General features: G+C 45.8%; 1 protein-coding gene across 2 annotated transcripts in view; it reads left to right on the forward strand.

The window, feature by feature from the left end:
• Positions 1-9,987: 9,987 nt before the first annotated feature.
• prrg2 (proline rich Gla (G-carboxyglutamic acid) 2) overlaps positions 9,988-13,525 on the forward strand; it is a 36,651-nt gene continuing 33,113 nt past the window's right edge. Inside the window, exon 1 of one of the 2 annotated variants that reach the window (XM_072271893.1) lies at positions 9,988-10,251. The gene's annotated coding sequence lies outside the window, so the exon portion shown is untranslated. The remainder of the gene's footprint in view (positions 10,252-13,525) is intronic. The other variant, XM_072271892.1, reaches the window with a different exon arrangement.

The raw sequence follows: 13,525 nt of genomic DNA on the forward strand, positions 1-13,525 counted from the left end.
GAACAGGCCATATCCTCAGGTGAAGAATACACAGATGAACATGACGGATCTTCAGGTGATGAATCTACTAACATACATGAACAAACCATATCTTCAGATGAAGGATCAACAGTTGAACAGACCATATCTTCAGGTGAAGAACCCACAGGAGAACAGACCATATCTTTGGGTGAAGGACCCACAGGTGAACAGACCATATCTTCAGGTGAAGAACCCACAGGTGAACAGATCATATCTTCAGGTGAAGAACCCACAGGTGAACAGACCATATCTTCAGGTGAAGAACCTACAGGTGAACAGACCTTATCTTCAGGTGGAGAATCTACAGGAGAACAGACCATATCTTCAAATGAAGGATCAACAGTTGAACAGACCATATCTTCAGGTGAAGGATCAACAGTTGAACAGACCATATCTTCAGGTGAAGAACCTACAGGTGAACAGACCACATCTTCAGCTGAAGGACCTATAGGCGAACATGATGTATCTTCAGATGAAGAACCTACAGGTGAACAGGCCATATCTTCAGGTGAAGAATACACAGATGAACATGATGGATCTTCAGGTGATGAATCTACCAACATACATGAACAAACCATATCTTCAGATGAAGGATCGACAGTTGAACAGACCATATCTTCAGGTGAAGAACCCACAGGTGAACAGACCATATCTTCAGGAGAAGGACCTATAGCCGAACATGATGTATCTTCAGGTGATGAACCTACAGGTGAACAGGCCATATCCTCAGGTGACGAATACACAGATGAACATGACGGATCTTCAGGTGATGAATCTACCAACATACATGAACAAACCATATCTTCAGATGAAGGATCAACAGTTGAACAGACCATATCTTCAGGTGAAGAACCCACAGGAGAACAGACCATATCTTTGGGTGAAGAACCCACAGGTGAACAGACCATATCTTCAGGTGAAGAACCCACAGGTGAACAGACCATATCTTCAGCTGAAGGATCAAAATTTGAACAAACCATATCTTCAGCTGAAGGATCAACAGTTGAACAGACCATATCTTCAGGTGAAGAACCCACAGGTGAACAGACCATATTTTCAGGTGAAGGATCTATAGGCAAACAGGCCATATTTCCAAGTGAAGAACTTAAAGGTGGACAGGCCATATCTTCAGGCGTTGAATTTATAGATGAACAGGCCATACCTTCAAGTGAAGAATTTACAGAAGAACAGACAATATATTCAGGTGAAGAACCCACAGGTGAACAGACTCTGAGTATAGGTGAAGACTCGTCTTACGCAGAGATCCAGACTTCTGGTGGAGAACCTCCATCTGAACAGGCCCTGACTGCAGATGAAGATTTCAGTTATGCGGGTGAAGAATTCCCATATAAACAGGCTCTAGCTACTGGTGAAATTTCCACAAGTGAACAGGCCCTGACCACAGGCAAAGGTGCTTTTTATGCAGAGCTTCTGACTACAAGCAAAGAATCCTCAGGTGAAAAGGACCTGACCTCAGGTGAGGAATCTCCAACTGAACAGCCTCCAGCTCCAGCTGGAAATTCCCTTTATGAACAGTCAACACTTACAAGCAAGGAAACTGATTATGCAGAGATCCTGACTATAGGTGAAAATTCCTCATATGGACAGGTTTTAGGTACAGGCAAAGAGTCTCTAACTGAACAGGATATTAAAACAGGTGAAGAATCTCTTAATGAGCTGGCTTCTGATACAGGTGAAGCATCTCTAACTGAACAGGTTGTGGACACAGGTGGAGAATACACTTATGAACAGACACTCGCTACAAGTGAAGAGTCTCTAACAGAACAGGATGTAGCTACAGGTGGAGAATACACTTACGAACAGCTATCAGCAACTGTAGAAGAGACTCTAACTGAACAGGATGTAGCTACAGGTGGAGACTCCACTTATGAACAGGCAGCAGCAACAGTCAAAGAGTCTGTAACTGAACAGGATGCAGCTACAGGTGGAGAATCCACTTATGAACGGCCAGCAGCTACAGGTGAAGAGCTTCTAATTGGACATGATATAGCTACAGGTGGAGACTTCACTTATGAACAGACACTAGCTACAGATGGAAAATCCACTTATGGACAAACTGCAGTTATAGGTGAAGAATCTCTAACTGAACAGGATAAAGCTACAGGTGGAGATTTGACTTATGATCAGGCATCAGCTACGGGTGAAGAGTCTCTAACTGAACAGGATGTAGCTACAGGTGGAGACTCCATTTATGAACAGACACTAGCTGCAGAAGGAGAATCCACTTATGAACAAACTACAGTTTCAGGTGAAGGATCTCTAACTGAACAGGATAAAGCTACAGGTGGAGACTCCGTTTATGAACAGACACTAGCTACAGGTGGAGACTTGACTAATGAACAGACATCAGCTGCAGGTGAAGAGACTCTAATGGAACAGGATGTAGCTACAGGTGGAGAATCCACTTATGAACAAACTACAGTTACAAGCAAAGAGTCTCTAACTGAACAAGACGTGGCTAAAAGTGGAGACTTGACTTATGAACAGGCATCATCTACAGGCGAAGAATCTCTGAATGAACATGATGTGGCTACACATGGAGACTCCACTTCTGAACAAAGTACAGTTACAGGTGAAGAGTTTCTAAATCATCTGGATGCATCTGCAGGCAAAGAATCCCCTTATGAACAGGTTCAAGCTACAGGTAAAGAGTTTATAATTGAACAGGATGTAGCTACAAGCAAAGAATTGCCTTATGAATGGACTTCAGCTACAAGCAAAGAATCTGATACCAAACAGGGTGTATTTACAGGTGAAAAGTCTCTAACTGGACAGGATATAGCTACAGGCAAAGATTCCCCTGATGAACTGTCACTGCCTACAAGTGAAGATATCTATTATGCAAAAATTCTCACTACAGGCAAAGAACCATCTTACGAACAGGTTTCAGCTACAGGCAAAGAGTCTCTAACCAAAGAAGGTGTGGCTATAGGCAGAGATGTTTACAATGCAGAGGCCATCACCATAAGCAAAGAACCTACAAGGGAACAGGTGCTGGTGACAGGCACAGAGGACCCACAGAGACAGGTGCCCCGCTTGCCCCCAGACCCTGAGGATGTTCTCTTTGGCATCCTCCACCCGCAGATGGGTCGGGGACAACGGAGGGAGGTGACAGACAGTGAGCTGATGCGGGTCCCCCAGGATGACAGACACTTCTGGGCAACCCTCTATTTTGCAGGGGTAGGGAGGGCCCGAGACCTCCTGAAACAGAGGGGGCTCCGGGCACAGGGAGCCCCACGCTGACCCTGCCTGGCAGTGAAGGGACTCATCTTGGGAACCTTGACCCCACCCCCCCTCCACATCTCCTCCTCATCCCCACACCCCCTTCCTCTCACATTAAACGATTGTCCACCTAGCCGGCTGTGCCTTCATATATCTGCACACAGAAAGGGAGGGATCTGAGGAAAAGGGGTCAGTCTACACTCAGTAAACTGTCCTCACTATGATTGTAGGGTGTCTCTGACCCTTGTACACCGAGTTCCCTCTGTTCCTCAATACACCCACCCCACCATTCACGGTGTGTGTCCTACTCTCATACAATGAGGTTCCTCTGAACACTCAACACGCCCCACCATTCATGGTGTGTCCTACTCTCGTACACCGAGGTTCCTCTCTTCCTCAATATTCCCCACCATTCACGGTGTGTCCTACCCTCGTACACTGAGGTTCCTCTGACCACTCAACATTTTCCACCATCTACAGTGTGTGTCCTATTCTTGAACGCTGAGGTCCCTCTGCTCCTCGACACTCCCCACTATTCAATGTGTGTGTGTCCTATCCTCATACGCCAAGGTCCCTCTGTTCCGAGTCAGAATGTTTCTCTCAGGGTAGAGATGTCTAGAGGACATTTGTTTAAAGTGAGTGGGGTAAACTTTAAAGAAGATGTGATTCTGTTCCTGTACCTCTTGATCTAGAACTATCAGAGCCACAGATAGTATAAACACAGAACATCAAATTTACAATACAGCCCACAATGTTGTGTTGACTTTTTAACCTACTTTAAGATCAATCTAACACTTCCCTCCTATATACCCCCCAACCCAACTTTTCTACCATCCATGTGCCTATCCAAAAGTTAGTTAAATGTTCCTAAGTTATCTACCTCTACCACCCCGGCAGCATGTTCAATGCACCCACTACTCTCTGCGTAAAGAACTTACCTCTGACATACACACTGTACTTTCCTCCTTGAAATAATGCCCCCTTGTATTAGCCATTTCCACCCTTGGAAAAGGTTTCTGGTTACTGTAGCAACGCACACAAAATACTGGAGGAACTCAGCAGGCCAGGCAGCACCTATGGAAAAGAGTACACAATCGATGTTTCGGGCCAAGACCCTTCACTGGATTTTCTTGTGTCTCTGGTGATCTACGGTATACCTTTTGTCATCTTATACACCTCTATCGAATCACCTCTTATCGTCCTTTGCTCGAAGGAGAAAAGCCTGAGCTCACTCAACCTATCCTCGTAAGCCATGCTCTTTAATCCAGGCAGCACTCTGGTAAATCTTGTCTGAATCTTCTCTAAAGTGTCCTTATCGTTCCTATATTGAAGCTGAACATGATTATTTTAAGTGTGGTCTAACCAGAGTCTTATGGAGCTGCAACAAGACCTTGCAGCTCTCGAACTCAAACCAGAATCAGAATCGGAATTAGGTTTAATATCACTGGCATACATTGTGAAATTTGTTGTTTTGAGGCAGCGGTATATTGAATAAAAATCTATAAATTACAAGAATAGACAATAGACAATAGACAATAGGTGCAGGAGTAGGCCATTCGGCCCGTCGAGCCGACACCGCTATTCACTGTGATCATGGCTGATCATCCACAATCAGTATCCAGTTCCTGCCTTATCCCCATAACCTTTGATTCCGCTATCTTTAAGAGCTCTATCCATCTCTTTCTTGAAAGCATCCAGAGACTTGGCCTCCACAGCCTTCTGGGGCAGAGCATTCCATATATCCACCACTCTCTGGGTGAAAAAGTTTTTCCTCGACTCCGTTCTAAATGGCCTACCCCTTATTCTTAAACTGTGGTCTCTGGTTCTGGACTCACCCATCAGCAGGAACATGCTTCCTGCCTCCAGCGTGTCCAATCCCTGAATAATCTTATATGTTTCAATAAGATCCCCTCTCAGCCTTGTAAATTCCAGAGTATACAAGCCCAGTCGCTCCAATCTTTTGACATATGACAGTCCTGCCATCCCGGGAATTAGCCTTGTGAACCTACGCTGTACTTCCTCAATAGCAAGAATGTCGTTCCTCAAATTTGGAGACCAAAACTGCACACAGTACTCCAGGTGTGGTCTCACCAGGGCCCTGTACAGCTGCAGAAGGACCTCTTTGCTCTTATACTCAATTCCCCTTGTTATGAAGGCCAGCATGCCATTAGCTTTCTTCACTGCCTGCTGTACTTGCATGCTTGCTTTCAGTGACTGATGTACAAGAACACCTAGATCTCGTTGTGCTTCCCCTTTTCCTAACTTGACTCCATTTAGATAATAATCTGCCTTCCTGTTCTTACCACCAAAGTGGATAACCTAACATTTATCCACATTAAACTGCATCTGCCATTCATCTGCCCACTCACCCAGCCTGTCCAAGTCACCCTGCATTCTCATAACATCCTCCTCACATTTCACACTGCCACCCAGCTTTGTGTCATCGGCAAATTTGCTAATGTTACTTTTAATTCCCTCATCTAAATCATTAATATATATTGTAAACAGCTGCGGTCCCAGCACTGAACCCTGCGGTACCCCACTGGTCACCGCCTCCCATTCCGAAAGGGACCCATTAATCGCTACTCTTTGTTTTCTGTCAGCCAGCCGATTTTCAATCCATGTCAGTACTCTGCCCCCAATACCATGTGCCCTAATTTTGCCCACTAATCTCCTATGTGGGACTTTATCAAAGGCTCTCTGAAAGTCCAGGTACACTACATCCACTGGCTCTCCCTTGTCCATTTTCATAGTTACATCCCCAAAAAATTCCAGAAGATTAGTCAAGCACAATTTCCCCTTCGTAGGTCCATGTTGACTCGGACCGATCCTGTTTCTGCTATCCAGATGTGTCGTAATTTCATCTTTTATAATTGACTCCACCATCTTTCCCACCACTGACGTCAGGCTAACCAGTCTATAATTCCCTGTTTTCTCTCTTCCTCCCTTCCAACATTAGCCACCCTCCAATCCACAGGAACTGATCCTGAATCTATAGAGCATTGGAAAATGATTACCAATGCATCCACGATTTCTAAAGCCACCTCCTTAAGTACCCTGGGATGTAGACCATCAGGTCTCAGGGACTTATCAGCCTTCAGACCCAACAGTCTATCCAACACCATTTCCTGCCTAATATAAATTTCCTTCAGTTCATCCATTACCCTAGGTCCTTTGGCCATTATTATATCTGGGAGATTGTTTGTGTCTTCCCTAGTGAAGACAGATTCAAAGTACCTGTTCAACTCGTCTGCCATTTCCTTGTTCCCCACAATAAATTCACCTGTTTCTGTCTTCAAGGGCCCAATTTTGGTCTTAATTATTTTTTTCCTTTTCACATACCTAAAGAAGCTTTTACTATCCTCCTTTATATTCTTGGCTAGTTTACCTTCGTACCCCATTTTTTCTCCATGTATTGCCTTTTTAGTTACCTTCTGTTGCTCTTTAAAAGTTTCCAAATCCTCCGGCTTCCAAATAATCTTTGCCATGTTATACTTCTTCTCTTTTATTTTTATACTGTCCATTACTTCCCTTGTCAGCCACGACCTCCCCTTACTCCCCTTAGGATCTTTCTTCCTCTTTGGAACGAACTGATCCTGCACCTTCCGCATTATTCCCAGAAACACTTGCCATTGCTGTTCCACTGTCATCCCTGCTAGGGTATTGTTCCATTGAACTTTGGCCAGCTCTTCCCTCATAGCACCATAGTTCCCTTTGTTCAACTGTAATACTGACACTTCTGAGTTTCCCTTCTCCCACTCAAATTGTAGATTAAAACTTATCATATTATGGTCACTACCTCCTAATGGCTCCTCTACCTCGAGGTCCCTGATCAAATCCGGTTCATTGCACAACACTAAATCTAGAATTGCGTTCTCTCTGGTAGGCTCCAGTACAAGCTGTGCTGAATCCATCTCGGAGGGACTCCACCAACTCCCTTTCTTGGGATCCAGTACCAACCTGATTCCTCCAGTCTACCTGCATGTTGAAATCCCCCATAACAACTGTAGCATTACCTCTGCGACATGCCAATTTTAACTCTTGATTCAACTTACACCCTACATCCAGACTACTGTTTGGGGGCCTGTAGATAACTCCCATTAGGGTCTTTCTACCCTTAGAATTTCTCAGTTCTATCCATACTGACTCTACTTCTCAAAGAAGAAATAATTTCAAAATAAATTAAATAAGTAGCACAAAAGGAGAAGAAAAAATAGTGAGGTAGTGTACATGGGTACATTGTCCGTTCAGAAATCTGATGGCGGTGGGGAGGTTGGGGGGAAGAAGTTGTTCCCAAAACATTGAGCGTGTGCCTTCAGACTCCTTAATGGTAGCAATGAAAAGAGGCCACGTCTTGGGTAATGGGGGTCCTTAATGATGGATGCCGCATTTTTGAGGGTTCACCTTCTGAAGGTGTCCAGGATTTTTGGGATGCTGGTGGCCATGGTGGAGCAGGTTGAGTTTACAACTTCCTACAGCTTTTACTGATCCCGTGCTGTGGCCCCCCCCCCTCCCCATACCAGTTGGTGATGCAACCAGTCAGAATTCTCCCCACAGTACATATGTAGAAATTTGTGAGGTCACAAATTTATGGTCAGGCCACACTTAGATCCCCTCCAGTTTGTCTACCAGCCCCGACTAGGAGTTGAGGATGCCATCATCTACCTGCTGAACCATGTCTACACCCACCAGGACAGGCCAGCGAGCACTGTGAGGGTCATGTTTTTGACTTCTCCAGTGCGTTCAACACCATCCGCCCTGCTCTGCTGGGGGAGAAGCTGACAGCGATGCAGGTGGATGCTTTCCTGGTGTCATGGATTCTTGATTACCTGACTGGCAGACCACAGTACGTGTGCTTGCAACACTGTGTGTCCGACAGAGTGATCAGCAGCACTGGGGCTCCACAGGGGACTGTCTTGTCTCCCTTTCTCTTCACCATTTACACCTCGGACTTCAATTACTGCACAGAGTCTTGTCATCTTCAGAAGTTTTCTAATGACTCTGCCATAGTTGGATGCATCAGCAAGGGAGATGAGGCTGAGTACAGGGCTGCGGTAGGAAATTTTTTCACATGGTGTGAGCAGAATTATCTGCAGCTTAATGTGAAAAAGACTAAGGAGCTGGTGGTAGACCTGAGGAGAGCTAAGGTACCGCTGACCCCTGTTTCCATCCAGGGGGTCAGTGTGGACATGGTGGAGGATTACAAATACCTAGGGATACGAATTGACAATAAACTGGACTGATCAAAGAACACTGAGGCTGTCTACAAGAAGGGTCAGAGCCATCTCTATTTCCTGAGGAGACTGAGGTCCTTTAACATCTGCTGGACGATGCTGAGGATATTCTACGAGTCTGTGGTGGCCAGTGCGATCATGTTTGCTGTTGTGTGCTGGGGCAGCAGGCTGAGGGTAGCAGACACCAACAGAATCAACAAACTCATTCATAAGGCCAGTGATGTTGTGGGGATGGAACTGGACTCTCTGACGGTGGTGTCTGAAAAGAGGATGCTGTCCAAGTTGCATGCCATCTTGGACAATGTCTCCCATCCACTACATAATGTACTGGTTGGGCACAGGAGTACATTCAGCCAGAGACTCATTCCACCGAGATGCAACACAGAGCATCATAGGAAGTCATTCCTGCCTTGGCCATCAAACTTTACAACTCCTCCCTTGGAGGGTCAGACATCCTGAGCCAATAGGCTGGTCCTGGACTTATTGGACTTATTATTATATATAATAATTACATATTACTATTTAATTATTTATGGTTTTATTACTATTTAATTATTTATGGTGCAATTGCAACGAAAACCAATTTCCCCCGGGATCAATAAAGTATGACTATGACTATGACTAGACTATGAGTGACTTTGCTGATGTACCAAATCTCCTCAAACTCCTAATGAAATATCGTTGGTGTCATGCCTTCTTTGTAATTGTATCAATACGTTGGGCCCAGAATAGATCCTCAGAGATGTTGACACTCAGGAACTTGAAACTGCTCACCCTTTCCACTGCTGATCTCTCGATCAGGATGGGTGTATGTTCCCTTAACTTCTCCTTTCTGAAATCCACTATCTGTTCCCCTTGGACTTACTGACGTTGAGTGAAAGGTTGCTCTGCAGCACCACTCAACCAGCTAATCTATCTCGTTCCTCTATGCCTCCTCGTCTCCATCTGAAATACTGCCAACAATATCTGTGTGGCGTTTGAGTTCTGGGTGTAAAGACAGAAGACCAGTGGGCTAAGCACGCATCACCGAGGTGCACCAGTGTTGTTTGTCAGCAAGGAGGAGACGTTATTTCCGATTCACATAGACTGTGGTCTCCCGGTGAGGGAACTCAAGGATCCAGTTTGGGAGTTTGGCCCAGGTTTTGGAGCTTATTGATTAGAACTGAGAGTATGCTGGTGTTGGACTGAAGGAAGGAAGGAAAGGTATGTCGCATCTCTGACGTAGTGGGGCAAGTTACAGTGGTTTGCCATTGCCTTCTGCTGGTTGAGTTTCCAACGAGATCACCAGCTCGTAACCCAGCACGGATGGAAAGTGTGCAGGGTAGCCGGCTGGCTGGATTCGAACATGGGACCTTTCATCCCGAAGTCCGATGCTGATGCCATTACGCCACCAGCCGGGTGGTGTATGAATGACGAGCGGTAATCAATAAACAGCAGCCTGAAGTTGGTATTGCTATTGTCCAGGCGATCCATGGATCCCAGGTTTAAAAAATTCAGGGTGTGAGTGAGTGAGTGAGCGATTCGGGTCGCTTTGCGCTGTAAGAGAAACTCCACCTGCAAGCAGAGCACACACGTGACGGCTGAGTTTACTTGTTGAATCCACTCAGCGAGCTCGTCTCTCTCTCTCTCTCATCCCTCCCTCCCTGTCCACCTGACCTCCCCGAAAAAGGAAGGAAATAGAGTGATTTACAGTGCGCTGGGAGCCGACCCGTTTCTCATCCCTGATCCGGGATTCGCCAGCGCTCGACTTCTGGTGAGTTGTGTACTCCTGAGACAGTTCTTTCCCCCGGTATTGCTTTATTTAAAAAGACTTGGATCGGGGAAAAAACAACACCCCCCCCGTGTCTCTCTCTCTCCCAACACTCGAATCCTGCGTGAAAAAAAAAGGTAAAATTTTAACTTGCAATTGAAAGCAAGTTTGAGTAAACGAGTGTGGGGTGAGGTGGGGGGGGGATTAGGAGTGAAAGAGTGGGGGAAAGTGCCTGTCCGGTGAAATGAAGCTAGTATTAAACCAGATTTTCAGGTTTAACGATTTTTATGTGTGTATATCTCGGCTGGAGTTGCGACATCGTCGTTCCCGGCTGGCGGTGGGGGTGATGATGGCAGAGGCTTGTTTGTTTTCTGTGGACGGGCTGGTGATGCCCCGCTGAATTCGATCATCTCGGCGTGAAGCTTGTGGATTTTTATTTTCGAGATTGTCAGAGAGAGGAGACCCTGTGTTTTCCAGACCAAAAACACAGTTTATGTTGAACTCCCAGCGAGTTTTCGTTTCTTCTGATGCTCATTTCCTTGGGCGTTTCTATCTAAACTCAGGACTTTTTTTTAAATTTATCTCGGAGGTCCCCTGGCGTTTGGGGGGAAGTCGATAAGATATCGGAGCAGAATCAGGTCGTTCGGCCCGTCGAGTCCGTTCCGCCATTCCATCATGGCCGCTTTATTTTCCCTCTCAGCCCCAACCTCCTTCAGTCTTTGACGCCCCGACTAATGAAGAGCTATCAGCCGCCGCTTTTAAGTATTCCCAATGACTTGGCCTCCACGTTCGTCTGTGGTAATGAATTCCACAGATTCACCGCTCTCTGGTTGAAGGAACTGTTCCTCATCTCTGTTTCCAAGGAACGGCCTTCTATTCTGAGATGGTGCCCTCTGGTCCTAGACTCACCCACAACAGGAAACATCCTCTCCACGTCCACTCTATCTAGGCCTTTCAATATTCTGTAGGTTATGTGAGATTTCCCCCCGCCCTTTCTAAACTCCGGCAGGTATAGGCCCAGACCCATCAAACACTCTGGTCAAAGGTTAAATAAAAAGGGGGAAAGGATTAAAATTACCGATTCCTTGAGGGGGGACTATTCTAAAACTCTACCACCACTCGTGTCGAATTGTTCCTGTAAAGTATTGGAGGATTTTTGTCTTTAAAATCCCATTCCAAAGCATCTTTGTTCACCCTATTCCCAAATGTATCCCTTAGCTATTGGAAAGTGTCCTCTGTCCTGCAGTCTAAGGTGGACAGGGTGCAGGAAGATATTTAGGAGGATATTATTGGCACTTCAGGGGCTATCTAGGCTGCGACTTTTTTTTTTACCCCGGAGCGTAGGGGACTGAGAGATGACCCTCATCGAAACATGAGGGCCAGAAATAAGATGAAGGGCCGCAGCCTTTACCCTGGGGTAGAGGATCTTAAACTGGAGGGCACAGGTTACAGGTTTGAGGGAGACTGAGTCTGCTGGGGAAGTTCGGGCCTGGTGTCTTGTGAATCCATGAGTCGGCTGGAGGCTGAAGAGGGCCTGCCCTGGGGTTAGAGAACTCAGTGTGTTTTTGTGTTTGGGTGTGTCTTGTTTCACTGTTGTTGTTTCATTGCTTGTTGTGTTCCCTGTGGTTCTGACGAGCATTGTGGGCATGCTGTGTTGGCACCAGAATGTGTGGCTACCCCAGGTACATCGTTGGGCTGTGTTGGTTCTCGACGCTTATGGTGCATTTCACTGTATGTTTCAGTATACATATGATAAATAGCTCTAAATTTAAAACCTTTAAAAGGAGATCGGAAGGCAAGCATTTTCACACAGGTCAAAAGCTTTAAGATCCTTGGGGTCAATATCGCAAATGACCTGACGGTCCAACCAAGCAGAGTCCACTGCCAAGAAGGCCCACCAGCGCCTTTACTTCCTGAGAAAACTAAAGAAATTTGGCCTGTCCCTTAAAACCCTCACTAATTTTTATAGATGCACCGTAGAAAGCATTCTTCTAGGGTGCATCACAACCTGATATGGAAGTTGTCCTGTCCAAGACTGGAAGAAGCTGCAGAAGATCGTGAACAAGGCGCAGCACATCACATAAACCAATCTTCCGTCCGTGGACTCACTTCACACTGCACGCTGTCGGAGCAGTGCTGCCAGGATAATCAAGGACACGACCCACCCAGCCAACACACTTTTCGTCCCTCTTCCCTCCGGCAGAAGGCTCAGGAGCTTGAAGACTCGTACGGCCAGATCTGGGAACAGCTTCTTTCCAATTGTGATAAGACTGCTGAACGGATCCTGACCCGGATCTGGACCGTACCCTCCAAATATCTGCACCTGCCTCTCAGTTTTTTTTGCACTACCTTACTTCCCAGTTTTCTATTTTCTATTTATGATTTATAATTTAAATTTTTAATATTTACTATCGATTTGTAATCCAGGGAGCGGGAAGCGCAGAATCAAATATCGCTGTGACGATTGTACGTTCTAGTATCAATTGTTTGGCGACAATAAAGTATATGGAACGAGCTTGTAGAGGCAGGTACAATTACTGTATTTGAAAAATCCTTGGACAGGTATGTGGATAGAAAAGATTAAAAGGGGCCCCAACCTTTTTTATGCCATGGACCCCTACCATTAATTGAGGGGTCCATGGACTGCTGGTTGGGAAAGCCTGGTTTAGAGGGACATGGAACTAGCTCAGATAGATATCCTGGTTAGTATGGACCAGTTGGACTGAAGGGCCTGTTTCTGTGCTGTAATGACTTTAATTTAAAAGATTCGAGTTTCATTTATTTTCAAAGAATGTGTGAATTATACAGCTTTGAGATTTGCTTGCTCACTGGTAGCCACAAAGCAGGAAACCCAAAACAACCCAATTTTAAAGAAAAGAATAAAAATAAAAGACACGCTCGATGTGCAAGAGAAAGAAAAGAAAAAATCATGCAAACAATTGAAGCGAACAATCTGGATCAAAATTGAGCCTTCAGATCTGCGGCCCAAAGCCTCAATTGTCAGTTCATCATGTTAGCGGGCACGGAGCACAGCTGCCAGGGCAGTCTTTGCAGCCTCAGCGCCATGATGACCATCGTGGAGAGTGAGTGAAATCGGCTCTCATCCTGGCTGACAGGCTGTCTTTTCAGTCTTTCTGGGCCAGACTTTGAATTGACCCAATGATGGAACAGTGAAAGGCTCCGGGGGGCTCTGGAGAGAGGAGTGAAGATCGCGGAGAGTGAGTGAAATCGGTTTTGGCCTGTGATGTGGGCTGGTGTTTAAATTGTCGGAACAGTG

The sequence above is a fragment of the Mobula birostris genome, chromosome 11, assembly GCF_030028105.1.
Source record: "Mobula birostris isolate sMobBir1 chromosome 11, sMobBir1.hap1, whole genome shotgun sequence".
Lineage (NCBI taxonomy): Eukaryota > Metazoa > Chordata > Chondrichthyes > Myliobatiformes > Myliobatidae > Mobula > Mobula birostris.